The 17569-nt window shown below is 49.8% G+C and overlaps 1 protein-coding gene and 1 long non-coding RNA gene across 2 annotated transcripts in view; one reads left to right on the plus strand and one right to left on the minus strand.

Moving 5' to 3' along the window:
- Positions 1-17569, plus strand: part of Itpkb (inositol-trisphosphate 3-kinase B) — a 95940-nt gene that overhangs the window by 26393 nt on the left and 51978 nt on the right. The window lies entirely within an intron of this gene.
- Positions 5034-8451, minus strand: LOC116911042. The gene is made up of 2 exons (XR_004389306.1): positions 8300-8451; positions 5034-7201 (listed from the first exon to the last, which is right to left on the minus strand). It is a non-coding gene; the product is annotated as an uncharacterized LOC116911042 (long non-coding RNA).

The following is a 17569-nucleotide window of genomic DNA, read 5'->3' on the forward strand; positions in this document are numbered from 1 at the left end:
ACACACACACACACACACACACACACACACACACACACACACACACACACACACACACACCAGGGGCTAAGGGCCGGTAGTCTACCTAGTTAACACCCACTGCCAGGAGTTAGCTCCCTTTCCAGAGGACAGAGTGGGAGTGGAAGGGCCCGGGGAAGGAAACCGGCAGAGAGCAGACAATAAAATATCTTGAATACATACAGTGGGAGCTGAGCTCATGTTCTCAAGTGATAACTGTTCTTTAATCCTTAGTGAACTGGAGAATCCTCCTGTTTGTTTCATTTTCTTTTCCTGTTCTCTCCTCATCTTAACAAGCACTCTTCCCTCTGGCATGACCTTCCTGGCTGTATGATGATGAGGCTATCCAGGCCCCATGCTTCCGGGGGCCTCCCTCACCTCTGGGGCTGGGTGCTCTGTAGTTGTTCTGAGGAACTTCTTAGTTATCCGTCTAAGTCCGTGCTTCATCAATGAAGCATGGGCCCCCTTCGCAGAGAAACCTGTCTCCCCTCTTGCCTCCTCTAGTAATTGCTGGCACCCTGAACTCACAAGGGGCCTGACATGGGGTCATCGAGGGACATGGCCTCTGACTCAGTCCAGATCCAGATGCCAAGCATATCTGGGTGTGAAGGTGCAAAGGCTTTGGGAACCACCTACCCGAGGGTTAGTCAGTGGGTAGCAAAGACCCATCTCTGGTGCTGGCAGTTGGTGGGGAAAGAATTGTATGGACACCTCGAGTCAGGAGGCTTTCTAGACTTAGGGTCCTGTGAGGATCTGCACGGTGGGAGAGCATCCAAGGACTATGACAATAGCATAGTAAACTGTACATTAACTTCAGAGAAAGGCTGTGAGAGGAAGGAGACGTTTGACATTTTAGTGTCTTGTAGCACTTTCTCCTGACTCTTAATTAAGAGGTGCTTTCTCTTTGCACTGAGCCCTGAAAAGGATACAGTCATCCCAGCTTGATTCCTTCTGGCTGGCAACTAATGTCTGGTCTCCCTTCCTGCTTCTAGGAAGGAAATAAGTCATTTAAAGATGTTGCTGAGATCAGGGACGAGTCATTTCTTGTCTCTTTTCTGCCCTTCTGAAGGTCACTGTGATCAGTTCCACCCCAAACCTTAGAAGTCATCCAGTCTGAGGAGAGGAGACAAATTCATTTGTCACTGGCTTGGGAGTCAATTCTGTGGCTTGTTGGTCATGAATCTTCTGGCCAGCGAGCTATTTCTTCGCAGACACTTACTATGTCCCCAGTGCTGGGTTGGTGTTGGCTCTGGGCAGGACCAATTAGAGATGCAGGACAGGAACCATAAAGCAAGTTCCAGGAATTGAGGCTCCAAGTGCACAGTCAGCTTTATTTAAGGGCTTGTTTGCAAGCACAGGGACAGGGCTGTGCCAAGCAAGTCAAACATTGCCCCTGGCCCCAAGGGGATCATGGCGAGTGTGGACATGGCTTGGTGCAGAGAGGGTGAGAAGACAGCCTGACCACAGATAAGGTAAGTCTATAGACAGTTGTCGCAAGTGTGACCCTCTGCTTGCTGTTGTTTTCCAACCTTGGTGCAGTATCATGGGCGTTTCACGGTGGGCAACTGGGCAACGGGGTTTACTTTGCATCTGGTTTACATTGCAAGCTGCCATGGAAGGAGAATGTATGTCAGGAGCCCACTGTGCCTTCCCCCGCCCCACTCTCAGGTCTTTCCCAGAGCCTACCTCATAGTTTCCAAACCTCTCGAGACTGGTAATGCCCACTCTACCTGTACATTTTAGGCCCTGCCACTTTGTTTGTTACTATAAAAGTTGCATCAGATATTCCCAGACCCCAAGAGGCCAGACAAATGCCGACTGTTCTCCTATGGTCTGGCTAGACATATCTAGAACGACCCAGTCAGTCAGTGGACGGGGGAGGCATCTCTATGAAGCCTAGCAGGTGGAGGAGGTATCCTGTGTGGGACACACCTGCATTTCCTCAGTCACCTGGGCTTTCAGTGTAGCTGGACATTCTGTACGTTCTCAGCAGCTTCTGTGAGCTGAGTGAATCCAGAAAGGACAGAAGTTGCTGGTCTACAGGCTTCTGAAGGACCCCGGGGAAGGGTCAGATATGAGGACCCTATTATTGCGACTGTGAACTGCTTGCTCTAATGTCTACTGGTGTACCCAGGCCTAGGCATAATTCCAGTGTGCCCTTGGATGGATGTGCCTTTTCCTCCTCTCCTCCACTAGGCTCTCCCTAAGGATGGGACACAGTGAGGGTCCCGTCACGACCTTGGCCCGGGGCTGAAGAAGCCACCAGGCCATCAGAAGGCCGTTCCTGTTTCCTGATTGGCTAGTAGCAAATTGCAACTCTCTTGGCTCAAACGATACAGAAAATGTCTCCTCCGTCTTAACCAGTCCTGGCTAGCACAGGCAGCTCCAGTGTTGGCTAATTCGTTGGCGAAGGCTGATATTCAGGCCTGGATCCTTTGCAACCCTTTCTTGTGCCCAGAGCATGTGGCCTTATGTCCTTCGGTGGTCTTGGATGGCTGCTGCATGTCTTAATGTCTGGTTGGGGACATGGTAAATACCCATGAGGGAGAGGAGAGGGTGGCTCACCCTGGTGTTTCAGGAGCTCCCAGCAGAGAGCTCCTGTGTGTGTCTTTGAACTAAACTTGTCGCATGTTTGCCTGTAAGTCAGCCTGAGGCGCAGAAGTGACCTCTGACTGTCGCTGTTTACTGCTGGGTGGTTCCTGGGTGCTGGGTGCCTGGAGGGGAGACACACACCTCAACTACACCAGGCTTTCCTACCCCTCCCTTCTTCGTTCTATGAAGAGTTCCAGTTTCTTGTTTTTAATGTTTTCTCATTAAAAACTCAAACGTTAGAACCATGACAGAAAAAGACCAATAATTTAACTCATTCTAACTGTACTTGGGTCTGTGATAAATTACCTAATTTTGTTTCATACAAATGTAATCTGATTTTAGGGTTGTGTTGCTGTTTTTCTTTTCTTTCTCTTTTCCTTGTTCTGGGCTTTGGAGATGAGGGTCTTACGATGTATCCCTGTCTGGCCTGGAACCCATTACATAGACTAGGCTGGACTTGTGGCCACCATCGGAGTATTAGGATTACAGGCCTGGACCGCTTTGGGCAGCTTATTTCTTATTTCATCTTGTTTCATTAAAATGAAGCCATTTCACACTTTCCTTCCACCATTTTAATTGAATGTACACTAGCAATCATGTACGGCTTTCTTTGGTCAGGGTCTTAGGTGACAGCTGAAACCCTAAGCAGACGGCCTCATTGAACCTCAGGGTGACCCATTTCACAGGAGGGACTGCACACTCCTCATGTTTAACAATATCCAGTGAGCATCTGCTGGTGGACCACAAACTGACGTGTGCTTGTGTGTACACGCGGGCACACGTGTATGTGCATGTATTGTGCATGTGTGGGCGTGTTGGCAGGCATGTGCGTCGGTGTGCATGTGGAGGTCAGAATGGAGGACAGCCTTGGGGAGCCAGTTCTCACCTTCTACCTTGTCTGGCATGGGGTCTTCAGTCATTTCTGTTGCTAAGCTTCGTACCCCACACTGGCTGACTCGTGAGCTTCTGGCTGATTCTCTTGTCCACAACTCCCATCTTGCTGTAGAAGTGCTGGGGTTACAAATGCAAGCTATTGCGATCGGGCTTTTTATGTGAGTTCTGGGGGGGTCTCAGGTTGTCGTGCTTATGCATAAAATGCTTTACCCACTGCATTGAGACGTCTCCCTGTTTCATGTCTCAGCTCAGACCACTGACATCATCCTTCTTCTCCCATGGATAGCTGCCACTATCCAGGGTGGCAGAGGTCATCATATCTGTAGGACCATATTTGTAAAATGTACCCTTTTCCTTCTCACTTTATTACATCATTGGGAGATGTTTCCCTGAAGATGACATGGTGTGTGAGTTACGGCTTCTATTGCTTCAGTGAACCAGCATGACCAGAAAGCAAGTTGGAGAAGAAAGGATTTATTTGGCTTACACTTCCATATTGTTGTCCATCACCAAAGGAAATCAGGACAGGAACTCAAGAAAAACAGGAACCTGGAGGCAGGAGCTGATGCAGAGGCCATGGAGGGGTGCTGCTTACTGGCTTGCTCCCCCTGGCTTGCTCAGCCTGCTCTCTTATAGAACCCAGGACCATCAGTCCAGGGATGGCCCCACCCACAAGGGGCTGTGCTCTTTCCTGTTGATTACTAATTGAGAAAATACTTTATAGCTAGATCTCATAAGCTGAGGCTCTTTCCTCTCTGAAGATTTTAGCTTGTGTCAGGTTGACAAAAAAAGCAGCCAGTACACGTGGGGTCAAAGGCCGTAGAAAGTAGAATTTTTCCCACGCTGCTTTGGAAAAGCTGAAGACGAACCGACTAGAGCATTACCTACAAGGTCTAAACACTGCATTTTCCCAGACACAAGTTGCTGTTGTCTGCAGGCCTCCTTTCACAGCTGAAGCTGGCCTTGGCCTCTTGATCCTCCTGCCTCAGCCTTCTTGGATGCTGGAATTGCAGACACGTTCCTTTCCGTTCGCGTCTGTCAATTAGCTATGGCTTTTAGATTTTATTTTTAGTTGTGTGTATTGGGAGAGAGTATGCGTGTGTGGATTACAGGGGCCCACAGGGGCCGGAGGTTGGCACTGGACGTCCTGGACCTGAAGTCACAGCTGGTTCCAAGCTACCTGGCATGGGTGCTGGGAACCAATTTCTAGTCCTCTGCAAGAGCAGCCCATACTCCTAACCACTGAGTCATCTCTCCAGCCCCTCGGCTACCGAGTTTTACTTGTAGTTTGGATTAGCGCTTGTCTCATATTTTTAATTCAAAATCTTTCGGTTTTCACGAGGTGCTCTGCGCTTCCTTCTCTCATGTTGTCTGTCACCACCGATGCGACGGTCACAGGGTTGGTTTTTTTTTTTAAATGTCCCACCCTTACTGCTGTGTCATTTACAAATGTTTTCTGCCCCATGACTTGGGAAATTGTTCTTAATTAGCCTGGACATGGAGGCCATCTGGCCAATGGCTTTTACTGATTTTTTTTTCATATGTGATCAGCTTTTGTGATGGATCTGTGGAGCTTGGACTTGTCCCTTACCTTGTGAGACTGGGTTCTCAAGAATTCTCCTGGAGCCCACAGTGATAGTTTAGCTGAGGGCTGGTGCCTGGGTATGCTAGCTGGCTGCCAGTGGCCATATCCAGCCATCCCTGTCCCCTGGCCGTCTGTCCACCTCCGCACAGCAGAGTGGCAACTGGCACACCCAGGCCCAGAAAGCCAGACAGAGTGGCGGCTGGAGACTTTCACAGAATCCTTGTAATTTGAAATGGAAAAGGTCTCTTGGCTTGTGTGGTGTCTTCCTCCCACGGGGTCCCAAACAGCTTTAGAAGGTGACATATAATTTACCTTGTCACCCAGAGCACTCAGTTGGACTTTTCTAGGCCTTATCTGAGGACTCTGGAGTTGGACCAGCTTGGACATTTGAATGTGGGTCTAATACCATTTGGGGATGTCGCAGAAAACTGGACACTCCCGGAGAAAAGCGCTCTCCATAGGCCGTTCTGTATTCCAGGGAACCTATAACAAAAGACTGTATCTATTCTAGTCTGCGGGTTTAGAAACCAAAGACTTCTTGCTCTGCGACAACCCTCCAGGCTCTCTAGAAGGCTTTGTGTTGAAGAACCCAAGGACAGAAGCTGATAAAAACAGGGCATCTCCTATACTAAACTCGGAGAGAACCACTGCCAGACCAGTGCCTTTCGCTGTGTTTTTATCTATTGTTTCTTGTTTATCTTTATTACTATTTTATGCCTCTCACGTGTATCGAGTTCAATTTTGTGACACTGTGCTCTTTTGCTTCAACTTAATCTTTTAAAACTTTGTCCTGCTTTTTTGACCGAAACACTAAAATCTGCTGGTTTGGGATGGGGATGGACCTGGTGAGCTCTCTGACCTTCACTGCACAGGAGGGGAAGCCATCTCTCATGAGCTTCTGACAAGGCCAGCAACAAACTCTGCTGAATGGCTCTTAGCCTCCGTCTCGGATCCCCCTAGCAGCTCGGAACATAGGGGAACAGTCTGGTTGGGTTGATGTCTATGTGAGCATGGGAGTCCTTGGGAGTTGGAGGGCAGGAGAAACATTTCCTCCCCATTGCTTCCCCGTCGGGGTCCCAGCACCCTGGGCCAGTGCTCAGACATGACCCCAGTGACAGAGATCTGGTCTCAGAGATGGGAAGGAAACTCCCAGCACTCCTATCCTCCAGCTCTGGAGGGCCAGCCAGCCTCCTGGAACAGGAAAGCAGCAACCCGCAAACAGGAATTTCCTCATGGGAGCTTGAAGGGATGTGTGCCTGGAAGTGCACATTGGTGTTTTGCATAGTTAGGGTTGACCCAGGAAGTTGGTAGGGCACAGGGCAGAGGGAATCAGAATCTTCGAATCCCTTCTCTCCCCCTGGCCACTAGAAAGGCTTCTGGAAAATGTGAGCTTCGTGATAAGGGAATTAGCTCTAAATATTTACAAAATTCTAGGATGTGTTGGCTACCAAAGAGGGTGGCCTCAGTACAAAGCCTTTCAGTGATTAACCTTGAACTTTTCTTAGAATCTCTGGTTGAACACGGTTACCAAGCGTTGCCCGTATTTGCTACCTGTTTGGGAATTCATCTCCAAGGGAGAGCAACCATGCGATTGTTTTTTGAATCACTGAAGTACTTGTGTGGTTAATCTCTGAGTCTGGGAAGGAGTTTGCCCCACAGTGGAAAGGTCATTCCAGTTCAAGATTGTAAACGAGCCTGAGGCCGCATGATGATGCTCACAGACTTTCTCTCGGTGCAGCAGTGTGGAGTGCCCATCACTTCCTGTGTAAGTGGTTGGTGATTTCAGAGGCAGGCCTGGCTGTCGGCTTGCCGGGATGATGTGCTGCTCAGCCTCAAGCCCATACACCTCCGTCCCTGTCGTTTTTTATCTACAGAGGTTTTGTCACATTAGCCTGCTTATTTCCCTAGCGAGAAACCATGACACGCTCCAGAAGGGCCATTTCTATTGTTGCGTGCTCAGTTTCTCATGGCGAGCCAGGAAAAGGTGAGTCAAGTTCCTCTCCAGTTCGTTCGCCTTCCCCCAGTAGCGCACACACACAGCTGACAGAGGAGATTTGCATCGCAGCATACACAAGAAACCGTCGGCGGCCGGCTGCACTGGCCGTCGCTAGCCTAGGTTACATAATGTTTTAAAAGATAAGTCACGTCAGTGCTTTCGTGGTCGTGTGTAATTACACCGGAGAGCTAATTTACTAAGTTAATAATTTGTAATAGGATTTTATGGCGGTGCTGGCTAACCATTCTGAAGTAGTTGTACTGTTAACATTTACTGCTAATTAGTAGAGTAAGCCCCATTTTCATTACTGAGAAGGTACACAGATTTCAGTTTAAGACTGAGTTATTAAAATTCTCAAGATACAAGCAAACAATATCTAGACACGGGGCCTCCGAAATCTGGGGAAGTAGAAGTTTCAGGACTAAGGCATTGAATGCAGAACCCATGTCCTTTGTAAGCTGTCAGTGGAGCTGGGCATTGTAGCACCCCGAGAAATGAAGACTTAAAAAAAAAAAAGACAGCAGTCCTGGCCCCAAAAGTTGTTGAAACTGGGCATTTACAAAGCAAAGAGAGGGGTTTGCAACATCATAGGAAGAACAATATCAACCAAACAAACCCCACCAGAGCTCCCAGGGACTCAACCACCAACCAATGAGTATACATGGAGGGACCCCACGACTCCAGCCACATATGTGGCAAAGGATGGCTTTGTCTAGCATCAGTGGGAGGCAAAGCCCTTGGTCCTATGAAAGCTTGTTTCCCCAATGTAGGGTAAGGCTAGGGCGGAGGTTGGAGTGGGTGGGTGGGAACGGGAGCATCCTTATAGAAGCAGGGGGAGGGGGAGGGGGGATGGGAGAGGGGAGAAAGGGGATAACATTTGAAATGTCAATACATAAACTATCCAAGAAAAATGAAATTATTTAAAAAAAAAAAGCAAAGAGAAGATGTAAGTCTTTGCGAGTTAAGGGCTTCTACAGTCCTTGCAGTTGTCCCCAAAGTCCCTATGGTGATGCATATCTGTAATCTATTCCAGCCCTTGGGTAAGGCAGGAGATCACCACCAGTCTGAGACTAGCCTGGGCTATATACAGTAGACCGTGCTGTCTCATTAAAAAAGAATGGGCGTGGCTCAGTGATAGAGCCCTTCCTAATATGCACAAGTCCCCTTCAATCCCCAGCCCCTCAAAAAAGAAAAAAAAGGCGAAAGTACTGTACCTATTCTATAAATAGGGACATCCAAACACAAGCACATCCATTCTCCCAACACCAGCGGAAGTGGCAGCGATGGGACAGTTGTTTCCCACAACATGGTGCAAGGGCTACGCTCTGTTCCTCCCACTTAGAGAGCAGGCACCCAGAATGCCTTATAGCGGGTCAGGCCCCTGTTGCCTAGGTAACGGGCCGCCTCCACTTCACGTGACCGCTTCCAACTGCTGCGCATGCGGGGCGGCAGTGGCACCCCTCCCCTACTAGGCGGCTGCTCGCAGACCAGACTACAGTTGGCAAATGTCTTGTGCAGCGCCCGCCCTGGACGAGCATATCTAAGTTTTGACTCCTTTGGCCCCCGAGCTCGGCAACCCAAACCGGCTTGAGCTAGGATAAAAGGACCTTAGATATATCGGTTAATTTACCTATGACTGTAAATATGGAGAGAAAGATGTAGGCTGGTCTCAAGGGCTTCTGCGCAGAGCGCCTTTGTTTTTGCAAAGCTCAGCACTTCACCCCAGGATGCTGGCACTCCGCCCCTTCTCGTGCGTGGGCGCCAGGACTATGCGTGCAGTCAGATTTTCTAGCAATATCTCAACTTTTTTTTTTCGTTCACCCACTCAGACATTCCCCGTTTTTCGTCGTAATCACTTTCTCTCACTTAAACATACACACTTAGGCTTTGGCAAACAAAGTGGACTCTCCAGGCCCGTTAGACCTCAGTGTTTAAGCTACCGAAACACAGGGCACACTTGGTTTAGATATTTTACTGTTACAAAAATAAATCACCATCCGCAGGTTACACTAGCTCAGAGATTTCTTCCATAGAGTCAGTAAATCTATGGCAGGGAAAGACGTATAGTTGGAAAGGAATAAAACTCGAATTCCTCCTTCCATAAGGTTGGGGCAAGACCAGAAATGGGGCTCCAGAGTGACAAAGTGGGAAATGCACGTGTGCATTGGTCCTTGTTACCGCCTGCCGGGTGTGTTCAGTGGTTCTTGGAGCTGAATCATTGAATCGTGAGATTAAGTGATTGAATTAAGTCTAGGCTTTTACTACGCCAGTTCGGTCAACCCAGTCATCTCTGAAGGTATAATGCCAGCGCTTTGTGACAACTGTAATGAGGTCCCACAAGGAGTATGGGCAGCCCAGCGGAAAGGACGTTTTTGTACCTTGCCGCCCTGCAGCAGGAGCAGCCACACGCTGATCTTTCTCTTGAGAGCGCAGTTGCCCTGCTCAACGCGGCGGAGCAAATGTTACCTCTCTATCTCTGTCCTCCTTCAGCCCAACATTTCCTACCTTTGTTGGTATCCTCTCTGTGTGTGCATGGGGAAGCAGAAGCGAGGACGGGTCCTTCTGACCAGGGAGCCGTTGGCCAGCAGGAACTCGCTGGTGTTTCTGACTCCGGCAGAATTAGGACACCATGATGTGGTGAGGAGCTAAGAGGTTTCACTTGCTCTGTTGACGATCAGGTGGGTGAGTGAGTGTCTCTGAGATGGTGCTGTTTTTTCAAGACTGGTCAATGGTTGGCTGTAGGAACACTTTTCTCTCCGTGCCTCTCTGCCTTACGGACAATTTGCTGACTGCTGTGGATCTTTAAAGTGACAGAGGTTAGGAAGGTCAAGTTTTTAAAGTAGGTCTGTTAGCAAGAAGCATAAACACCGGGACCCCCGGAGCCCCACTGGCATTCTCCTGTTGGAGTTTTATAGACGTGATAACACCTCCCAGGAGGATTCAACCTTACTTACATGGCAGGGACTCTCCCCTGTGGGTACACAGCCCAGTTGGGTTTTTTTTTTGTTGTTGTTGTTGTTGTTTGTTTGTTTGTTGTTGTTTATCACAGCACCAAAAGTGTTTGAGGTTCTTGGGCCTGGAGTAACATGAGCAGAAGCATCCTTAGACAGCAGGGGCATGGGAGAAGTCTGAGCTTAGATCCACAGAACTGTTCTGGACTGCCTGCTGGATGGTTTCTCCACGCAAGGGGTGATGCTCTAAGTTGGAGTCTGAGGGCAAGTTGCGAGTGCTAGAAGCCTGTAGACCGTGGCACAGTGCCTGTGTCTCTTTTGCATTAACTGCTTCTCTCAGTTCTCTTCTTGGGCTCCATGTTGCCGGAGCCCAAGCTGGTGTTCCTTGGGCAGCCGAGCATTTATGGGAAGAAGGCAGTTAAGGTCACAGGCCAAGTTTCCATCCCAGCCTAGCCAATCAGGGATAGCATTTTAGGCAGGGAGATTTATCTCCCGTGAAAGCTCCTCCCGTGGGGACTGGGTGCTGCATGTGGCCTTGCATATGTGGTGCAAGTCTCTGGAGACTCCCCCAGTAAGACCTATGAGAAAAGGCTGCTGGGAAAGGTAGTGGAGACTAACAAATATCGTGGTGGTCTAAATGCGGGGGATACTTTAGCTCATTTAACTCTCCGAATGACCCCATGAAGTAAGTGCTTATTAACACACCTCTCTAGCTGTAGACAAGGAAACTGAGACACAGGCTAAATAACTTAAAATGTGGGAGAAAACTCTGGTTTGAACACAGGCCGTCTGGAGTTAAGCCAATCTCTTAGCTGTGCCCTACTCCTTGGGTGTAGGCAATGGGGTAAGGATGTCAGTGTTCTCAGCGGTCTGGGGTTGGGGGGTGTTGCTGCAAACTCCCCCAGAGGTGATTCTCTGAGCCACAGACTGAGCGTCTGCTGCCCCAAGCTGGCACCCTTCCTCTTCTCTGTCACAGTGCTGTGGCTGTGGCAGGGGGCTCCCGCTCCTACCATCCTGCCAACTAAGCAAATGGCCACTGAGTATTTTCCTCTTGGCTGACACTGTGTCCTCCTCCTTGGCCTAACAGGCCCTTATTATCAGCATGTTAAAAAGCCAGGGCTGTTTCCTTATGGGAGGTGGTGGGGGTAGGAGGAGGCCAGAGGGCCACGGAGAGTTCAAGGCACCCAGAGAAAAACTTATAGCATTGTGCGTCCTTGGCAGCTCCTTCCTGGGCCTTCCCAGCAGCCCTCAGTGTCCAAGGAGACACATTTTGATTCTCTGTCCTGAGATGCCGAGCTCAGCTCTCTTTATTTTCCGAGTATAGAAACAGTGGGTTGGAGAAGGCCCAGCCTGCAAGATGAGCAGAGTGACAGCAGTGGCCCTGCCTAGGGCCCTTCCTGGAGACCCAGCACACCTGTGAGTATGCCAGGTGGGAGCGGGCCAGGTGGGAGCAGGCCAGGTGGGAGCAGGCCAGGTGGGGAGCAGGCCAGGTGGGATGAGCAGCCACTGGGTGGCAGGGAGCTCTGTAGGGTCATCTTGGATGCCAACACCTTCACAGATCAAGCCCTGTCTTCTTAACTTCCTTTGCATTCCCATGTACTCCCTAAAGGCATCTTCTTCTCCCTTCCCCCCTCCCCCCAGCCTCCTGGCACTTAGTAATGACCTAGTCATGTGGGAGAAATCTCTCACCCTGGCTTTCCCAGAGAAGGTTTAATGGGATCTGAGATATGAGATGAAATGAAATGAAACCTGGAGTTATGCTTCCTGGCCTTAGGGTGCCATCTCCTCCTCTGACTGGCACAGTCCCCTAAGATGTGTCTCATCTCAGCGCAGCCAGCATCCCAACTCTGCTTCATCTGGGGCTGAGCTGCGGTCTCTGGGATCTTGAGGAGTCCATGAACATTCTCATCTTTCACATCAACAGAAATTTCCTGAACAGCTCACCTGTGCCAGTTCATGCTGATGCTGTAGAAACACGGATCAAACCAGGCAGATCTTGAACCCCTAAGGAACCATCCAGATTGGGTGATTCCTCTTGACAGTTAAACCCATGACATTTAGGGAGCAGACAAGATTGAACCGGTTGGGGAGATTCAGGCAGAGCTGTCTTGCAGTCCACAGTGCTATTCAGCTCTGGGGCAGTGTCTGGTCTATCTGGACAACACAGTTGGGAGACCTTGCCTAGGCATCTTGGGCCTGGGGGCAGCCAGTGTGGCTGTACCAGGAGAGCTTGGCTTCTCCTGGGGCTCTTGTGAAGTCAGAGAAGTGTGGTGTTCTGGGAGCTATTCTTACAAGCACCCTTTTGAGTTCTGTGCCCCAAATACTGGAGGCTCTCTGTCCTGCACTGTTACTGTGTAACACAGGTGGTGCCAGGACCTCAATCACCTCCCTCCTCTGGTTCTTACAGTTGAGATATGGGAAAGTGGCTTTAAAGGTTATCAGTGGGGAGGCCTCAGGCTCGGTTGGTTCCTGAGTGGAAGTAGGCGGCCATCAGTGGCAGAGTTAGAAAATAAGGCCCAGGGAGACTCCTCTCTTGACCTCCAGGCACTCCCGCCATCATCCTTTCCAGCATCACACAAGTGATATTCAGAGAGCCAGGCCGTTTGGGTGACGATGCAGAGCTTGCCTACTTCAAAGATCAGGGCCCCGGTGTTGCTCAGCTGCAAATGCTAAGACTAGCTTGGCCTGGTGGTACACACCCTTGATCCTAGCACTTGGCGAGGCGAAGGCAGACAGATCTCTGTGAGTTTAAGGTCAGGCCTGGTTTACAGAGTGAGTTCCAGCACAGCCAGTGCAACACAGAGAGATCCTGGGGAGAGGGGAGGTTGGGATGGGGGGAACGACACATGGGACTTGGGGGGAAGTTGGTAAGGCAACTGGGAAATCAGAGTAGGGACTGGATAAAATGGCGGTGTGCTGTGTGAGGTCTCAATTCTTTTTGGTTTGGAGGAATGTCAGATGTGTTTTGTGACCAACTGCTTTGTCCCTAAATGGACCCTGGGAGACAGTGATCGCTGATGTTAGTGGTGCTCCAGTTGGAAAACTCTGAGAGACTGGCATCCTCCTGCCTGTTGCTTCCTCTCTCAACCTTGGCCTCACATAAAGTAGACACCTGTATTCTACGTAGTAAACTATGGTTACTTTCTTATCTGCCAAGGTCGTATGTTATAACCAATGCCAGATGCCAGTGAGTACTTTCTGTGTGCCAAGCCCTGTGGGATTTTTATTTTTAATGTATATGTAACAGCCTAATTATATGTGTACGTATAGTTTAACTTTAACTTAATCTCAGACCCAAAACACGAGGTTGGCATCGGTACCCCGATCTTATAGATTTGGAAACAAAGGCCTAAGAAAGGTTTAGAAACTGACCCATATTCACACCACCGGGATTTTAACCCAGGGTATTGAATTCCGTAGGCTGAATGATCCGGGCATTGGTGAATTAGGTAATGCGCGAAGCTTCGTGAAGGACAAGGTGGAAAAGGGAAAAGGGAAATGAGAAAGAATTCTGGGAGGCTGAGTGTGATTAGCCCACTCCTGCCCCTCCCCTTCTTCGGCCCTTATCTCTATTTCCCTGTCCTGTCCCTGGGTCCCTACCACCTCTTTTTCCCTCTTCCCAACCTACACCCCCTACCATTCTGAAGAGGGGCTCTCCGCGGATAGGTGGGCCCTGCTGTGGCCCTTTCACTTCCTGTCTGTTACCCCATGCTCTCTACATAGGCCTTCTCTTGGTGCTTTCTGTGACTGATGCTGCTGTGACTGCGGCAGCAGCAACTGCTGCTGCCCCGGCCGTCGCCCCCGCCCCGCCCCGCCCCGCCCCGCCCCGCCCCGCCCCGCCCCGCCCCCAGCCCCCCCCGTTCCCGCCCCCGCCCCTCCCCAAAAAGGGCCAGAGATTACCTGAGGTAGGTAGGAGGAGGCTCCTGGTGAAACCAGCCTGCCTCAGATGCCTGAGTGCCTCCTGCAAGATGTGTGTGTGTGTGGGGGGGGGGCGCTCAAGGTCACATGGCCATTGGAGTCACACAGGATTGTCCTATGTGAAACTGAGGTCTTTCCCACCCCTAGGTACTGGTGCACTGACTGCTGTCAAGCCAATGCCAGCTCACTTTGCACGGTCCTTTTCCAAAATGCGGACCTTTATATTCTTTTAGCATTGGCGTTGGCCTAGCATTTTAACCGATACGATTCTGACTCTCGATCTTTGTGATGAGTTGCAATTACCGAACCTGACTGAAAGGTCGGGAAGGGTAAAGGAACCTGTAGTAATATCGCCCCAGCGACCTCTTAACCCTGACCTTGAATAAACCAGATCAAAGGCTTGATTAACTCAGTGGCCTAGTGGTTTTCAGCATGCTCATGCGTGTGCGTGTGCGTGTGCGTGTGTGTGTGTGTATTATGTGTATATGTGTATGTTTGTGTGCATGTACATGTGTGTATGTATGCATGTGTGTATATTATATGTGTATGTGTGTGCATGTGTATATATCATGTGTGTATGTGTGTTTGTGTACATGTATGTGTGTGTGTGTATGTTTGTTTGCATGTATGTGTGTATGCGTGTCCATGTGAGTATATTATGTATATGTGTATGTGTGTGTTTGTGTGCATATATGTGTGTGTATGTATGTGTGTGTGTGAATGTCTAGAGATATTTTTGTTGCCACACTGTCGAGATGGTATAGGTAAAGGCCAGGAGGAATACTATTACCCATTCACCACACAGGACAGCAGAGACAACTGGTTCCTAAGTGTAAAGATTGCTCACACTTACATGCTGGTGGCAGAGCCACAATGTCCTTGCTTGTAACATAAGCATGGTGACACCGTCTTCTAGACTGTGGAGGTTTGAATGAGCAAGGGAGGGTGTGAAAGGCTGTAAAGTGATCCTGTGATTTCAGACTGCTGGGAGGCTTGTGTTGCACCCTGCTGCTCCTCACAGACCTGAGGTGAAACTGTAAAGAGTGAACTAGAATTAGACTTAGAAGGGCCCCCCCAGGGAGGCCCCAAGAGAAGCATCCTTCAAGGCTCTGGGGACCATTTCAGCAGCTATAACAGTCATATAACTTCCATCTCAGAACAACCCAACCCTGCTTTGGGGCAGGATTATTACCCCCACTTCCTAAACCGAACACCTCTCCCACACTGTCCTTCTTGGTTTGGTGGCTGCATTGGAAGAGGGATGCTTTCAGTCCACCAGACTTTATCTTAGTGAGACTATGCCTGCTTTCCCCTGCAAATGTCACGAATCACTTGTGTAAACTTGCCCTTAGTTTGTCAAAACATTAGGCAAATATTTCCCCACCTATCTCTATGGTATCTAAACTCAAAGATCCTTAGCAATGATTCTGTGAGCACAAAATGGGTTCTTTATGGGCCCCGCTGTGGCTAAGGCCATTGGATAATCTGAATTTTCCTATGAACACTGGCAAGGCACATTTTGGATATGCTCAGGATATCCAGGCCAAAAGAAAATGGAAACCTGTGTTCTGTGTGGACTTGGACTCACAAAAGTAGGACTGGCCCTTGTGGACCACAGGGAGCCTTAAACAATCACAGCCTTCAAATGGCCACCTTAGTCCACTTCCGTTGCTGTAACAAGATACCCGAGGCTGGGAACTAAGGAAGAAGAATATGGCAATGCCTCATTCTTCTGGAGGGCAGGGAACTCTGGAACATTCTGTTGAGGACTTCTGGCCTCATTTGCCAGTGGGCTCCACAGAGCCATGCAGAAAGTGATGTTGAACTCTACAGAGCACCGCCTGGTAAGAAGATGCGGTAACCACAGTGTCATCTGCCATCACAGGGACCCCCTTCCTTCATGGCTCAGACCATCCTAACTCACTCCCAACGGACTCACCTTCAAAGACAAGAGCACGTGAATTTGGAGACTCCACTTCCAACTCACTAACTTCCAAGGGACACATTCCAACCACAGCACAAGTGACATGCTTCCCTGAGATAAAACAGACCAGGATGGGACAGAGAACCGCAGAATCCTTTGCTCAGAGCAGTGGCGAGCGCCGTTTGTGAAGTCTGTTTTCGGTTTAATGTCTATGGGAGTGAGGAATATGCTGGATGTGCCGTAATTAGACTGTTTACAATGAGTCACAATTTAAAACTGTCAGAGTGGTCTGAGAGTCCCATACAGGGACTGGTTCTAAAGTCTCGACGTTAGATTCTAGAACATCACTGTTGTTGCTAATGTCAGTGTAGAAAGGGAGGTACTCATCGGAGCTTAGCTATCGGCCAGACAGGGAGGGTGTGGTGATCGAGGGTCTGACTACTCCCAGAAGGCTGCAGTGCTCTGGAACCGGTGTCTCCTGTGCTCTGCCGTAGACTCCCAGTCTTCCCTTTGTCCACAGGAGCTGCGGCTCTGCTTCTGAGAAGGCAGCACTCTGTGCTCTGTTCACAGGAGGTGACCAGAAGTGGCTCTTGAGTTGGCTGGTTTATGTCAACTTGACACAGGTTAGAGTCATCTGAGGGAGGGAACCCCAACTGAGGAAACTTCTTCCAGGAGACCCAGCCGTAGGCAAGTCTATAGGGCTTTTTCTTAGTGATCGCTGGGGGAGGGCGCAGGCTATTGCGGGCTGGTGGTCCTGGGTTCTATAAGAAACAGGCTGAGCTGGGCAACACAGACACACACCCTTCATCCCAGCACTTGGGAGGCAGAGGCAGGTGGATCTCTGTGAGTTCAAAGCCATTCTGGTCTACACAGTTCCAGGACAGCCAGGTCTGTTCCACAGAGAAACTGCTCTTGAAAAGCAACAGCAACAACAACGAAGAAAAGAAAAAGAAAGCAGTCAGTGATCGAGCCAGTAAACAGCACCGCCATCTTCTCTGTATCAGCTCCTGCCTCAAGGTTCCTGCCCTGTTTGAGCTGTAGCCCCTGGCCTTCTTCACTGTGATATGGAATCCTACGCCAAATAAACCCTTTCCTCCCCAGCTTGCTTTTGGTCATGGGGATTCATCATAGCAGGAGTGACACTGACTAAGTCAATGCTGTCTGCAGAGCCTCTGCACCCTTGGAGGACAGCAGTGTCCAAGCCAGGGCTCACATGTCTGCTAATCCTTGGTCAACACAACCATCGTTGTGAGGCTTAGCGTACTGCATCTGGGATTTCAGCTGAAGCCAGAGCCCCAGCCCAGGAGGGTGACAGCCATCGACAGTCTGGCGAGAGTCTGCTCTTAGGGTTTGTTAGACATATTTGCAAAGAGACTTGCACAAAGCAGCCTTGTAGTATGGGACAGCCCTCCTGCCCTTCTCCTTCCCTGGCAGTCTTGAGTATACGCTGGGCATTAAGGAGTCTACATTTGAACATCAAGTCCTTTGAGTGACACGATACCCCTCAAGCACTTGCTCTTGGTAGTAGGCGGGTGGGGGTGGCTTGGCGTGACTCTTACAGACGTGGCAGGCACACTTATTACCTACGTCATAAGGTTTTGGGGAGTAGGACATGGCCCCTGGGGCCCAAGTTCAGCCTCTCAGTGGCAGTGAAGGATGAAGACAGGAGGTGGCTTACGAGAAGGAACCCA

This window comes from Rattus rattus, chromosome 10 (genome assembly GCF_011064425.1).
Source record: "Rattus rattus isolate New Zealand chromosome 10, Rrattus_CSIRO_v1, whole genome shotgun sequence".
In the NCBI taxonomy this organism is placed as follows: Eukaryota; Metazoa; Chordata; class Mammalia; order Rodentia; family Muridae; genus Rattus; species Rattus rattus.